Source organism: Bos taurus, chromosome 14, assembly GCF_002263795.3.
Source record: "Bos taurus isolate L1 Dominette 01449 registration number 42190680 breed Hereford chromosome 14, ARS-UCD2.0, whole genome shotgun sequence".
Lineage (NCBI taxonomy): Eukaryota > Metazoa > Chordata > Mammalia > Artiodactyla > Bovidae > Bos > Bos taurus.
In genome coordinates, this window is record NC_037341.1 from 79,194,904 (window position 1) to 79,198,785 (window position 3,882).

Consider the following 3,882-nt stretch of genomic DNA (forward strand, 5'->3'; position numbering starts at 1 on the left):
TACTTGAAAGCATTTAACATCTCTGCTAAAATCCCTAGCGCTTTGCCACGCCTCTCTAATTAAAACATGAAGTTTTTGCTTTGCTAAGGCTCCACCAAACGGCTGTCCTTGCCCCTGCTCAGCAGCTCAGTCACGTCCAACTCTTGCGATCCCATGGACTGTAGCCTGCCTGACTCCTCTGTCTGTGGGATTCTCCAGGCCAGGATACGGGAGTGGGTAGCCATTCCTTTCTCCAGGAGATCTTCTCACCCCAGGGATAGCACCCGGGTCTTCTGCATTGCAGACAGATTCTTTACCATCTAAAATGCCCTTGCAAGCAGAAATTCTTGTAATTTCATGGCCACAGTCACCGTCCCAGTCATTTCAGAGAAGAAAATAACATCTGTCACTGTTTCCACTTTTTCCTTTCAATGCTGTGAATTGATGGGACCCAATGCCATCATCTTCAATTTTTTTTTTTTTTATTGCTGAGTTTCAAGCCAGCATTCTCAGTCTCCTCTTTCACCCTCATCAAGAGACTCCTCAGTTCCTCTTCATTTCCTGCCAGTAGAGTGGTATCAGCATTCTTTGTGATCCAACTCTCACATCTGTACAGGACTGCTAGAAAAATCACAGCTTTGACTATATGGACCTTTGTTGGCAAAGTGATGTCTCTGTTTTTTTAATATGCTGTCTCGGTTTGTCATAGCTTTCCTTCCAAGGGGCAAGTGCATTTTAATTTCACAGATGCAATCACCATCTAGTGATTTTGGAGCCCAAGAAGATAAAATCTGTCACTGCTTCCACTTTCTCCACATCTATTTGCAATGAAATGTTGGGCTTCGATGCCATGATCTTCTTTTTTTTTTTTTAATGTTGACTTTCAAGCCAGCTATTTCACTCTCCTCTTTCACCCTCATCAAGAGGCTTCTCAGCTCCTCTTCACTTTCTGCCATTACAGTGATATCATCTGTGTATCTGAGTTTGTTGGTATTTCTCCCAGAAATCTTGCTTCCAGCTTGTGATTCATCCAGTCTGGTATTTTGCATGATGTACTCTGCATATAAGTTAAATAAGCAGGTAACCATATGCAACCTTGATGTACTCCTTTCCCAGGGCAGCATGGTGGACTGCAGCTCATTTCGTCACAAAGAGTTGGAGGCAACTGAGCACAAAATCACTGCCGATGGTGATGCAGCCACGAGATTAAAAGATGCCTACACCTTGGAAGGAAAGTTGTGACCAACCTAGACAGCATATTGAAAAGCAGAGACATTACTTTGCCAACAAAGGTCCATCTAGTCAAGGCTATGGTTTTTCCAGTGGTCATGTATGAATGTGAGAGTTGGACTATGAAGAAAGCTGAGCGCTGAAGAATTAATGCTTTTGAACTGTGGTGTTGGAGAAGACTCTTGAGAGTCCCTTGGACTGCAAGGAGATCCAACCAGTCCATTCTGAAGGAGATCAGCCCTGGGATTTCTTTGGAAGGAATGATGCTAAAGCTCAAACTCCAGTACTTTGGCCACCTCCTCTGAAGAGTTGACTCATTGGAAAAGACTCTGATGCTGGGAGGGATTGGGGGCAGGAGGAGAAGGGGACGACAGAGGATGAGATGGCTGGATGGCATCACTGACTCTATGGACATGAGTCTGAGTGAACTCCGGGAGTTGGTGATGGATAGGGAGGCCTGGTGTGCTGCAAGTCATGGGGTTGCAAAGAGTCTGACATGACTGAGTGACTGAACTTAACTGAACAGAACTGAGCGCTCATGGCCAAACACTTACAAGGCTCCTGAAATTGGAGAGAATGTTTATGAACAGGTTTCTTAAAATTTTTCTACCAGTAAGCTCCTGGCTCCCAGCTCCTGAATGTTCACACACCACACCATGAACTTTCTCAAAATGACTGCCAACTTCTACAACCCGATGGCTTTTCAGCCCCCCTGATTGCATGCTGTGAGCACAGGTACAGAGGGGAAGACCCAAGCAAGCAGGGAAGTGGCGGTGTGATCCCTGAGGAGAGAGCTTGGCAGCTGAAAAATCTGGATTTGTCTGAAAACATCAGCACAATAAATGACATACAGACTTGAATTTTCTCTGTGGTGTTTAACTTTGCTATTAAAGTGATTAATCTTTGTGTGTGTGTGTGTGTGGTCGATTTAAGTTAAGAAGAAAGAACAAAAATCCCACAGCCCCCTGCCAAGAACCTATTAGCCAAAACCTAAAGTAGCTTTGATACTCTTCAGGAAAACCTTTGGGCCTAGGAGATAAATAATAGCAAAATCAACCTGGATAAGGCTAAATAAGCATGTAAAAGTCAAAATAAAGGAAAACACACAGTCAATGGCTTGATGTTATGTATGGTTGTAATGTAGAAATACTGTGAACTGCAACTGAGTATTAATGCTGTCAACTAATTGGAAACTTTAAACTATCAAGGCCTAAACCACAAGGATAAATATGCTCTATGTGCTAAGTCTATCAGCTTGGGATTTTAACTATCCCATGTCTGGTAGAGTACACCAAGGGGTGGGGAGGAATACTCAGCTAGAGCAGATGAGCTAGAAAGTACCCAAAACTTAAAAGGCAAGAGCATATGTGAATAAACATTCTTAATAGAACCACAGAACTTATTGAATGAGAGCTGTCTTAAGTTCTCTTTGCATCTTAAAACCCTATTTTCTAGCAATAAATTAAACTGAAGTAGCTCCCCTTGCATTAATCTGCAAAACAGTCTGTCTTCTAGGGTGAGGATGCTATTCCAGTACCAGCATAGTTAGTCTGACTTTCCATTTGCGGTATTTTGGCAAAAATGCCAAAGAGATGATCAAAGACAGGAGAGGTGATGGGTTTCTCCCTAGGAAGGTCACCCCTCCTTTTCCCTATCTTGCCTGACCCCCAACTCCTGGGGAAAAAAAAATACTGTTCTAATAGCATCAGCTTGTGCTGCCAGTCCACCTGGGGGCCTAAATGTTTCCCTTCTCCCTGGTCGTCTTGCTGATCACTTGTCCAGAGCAGGAGGTTGTCACCTAGGAACTGCATGATCCTCGAGTCCTCATGAGCCTGGAGTCCTTGTAGGAGTCTTGTTGAGAATGTTGCGAGCTTGGTGATGATTGAAAGCGATCATGGTCAAGTGGCAGGCTTGCTACAAGGCCTTGTGGACCTTGGAGTAGAGGACAGAGTAGCTGGGGGCCAGTCCTAGCTCACTGGAGTGACTGGACTGTGTGTGCTCCTCACTGACCTCATGGGCTTTGCTGTGGGCCTTCTCAGGTGACTCCATGAGGGTCACCTTCTTCTAGCCAGTGGGCAGCTTTGGCCAGGTAGCGGTAGTCATCCCCTGTCATCTGCAGGAAAAAACACTTTGCTCTCATACTGAGTCTCACTGTCATTTTTGATCGGATATTGCTAGGTATCCAGCAGGCTTGGCACATCCTGACACAGTGGCTCCAACTCCTCTGTCCTTTCCACCGTAAGCACAGACCCTCTTTGTCATCTTATTGTATTACTATCTGCAGATGTCTTCTGCTCAATGCTACTAATGACCCTCCAGGAAGAATGGCGTGCCCTGGTCACGTTCTTGTAGGCCACAGAGAGGTTTGCTCACTCACTGGACTGTGGCCGATTCTGCTCTGTTGCACTCTTTATGGCCATGGCCCTGAGGTCTTAGTGTTCCACCTGTTCTGCCTTTCTGTACTGGCGGCTCCTTGCACCATCTTTAGGGGCTTGGGTCACCCAGGCAGGGAGACCAAGTCAACCTGAAGACCTCAGAGTGTGACTGCAGCGGGGCAGCAGCCCATGTGCCTGAGAGACCAGTTTGCAAATGGACTGGCTGAGGCCATGGCATAGAGCTGCAGCTCGAGTGTGACCTCAGGCCCCAGACCACAGTGGCTCCTTTCTGTCTGGT

The 3,882-nt window shown here is 45.8% G+C and overlaps 1 pseudogene; it reads right to left on the reverse strand.

Moving 5' to 3' along the window:
* Positions 1-2,720: 2,720 nt before the first annotated feature.
* LOC100138329 (14-3-3 protein gamma-like) lies at positions 2,721-3,629 on the reverse strand (annotated as a pseudogene).
* Between the last annotated feature and the right edge of the window lie 253 nt (positions 3,630-3,882).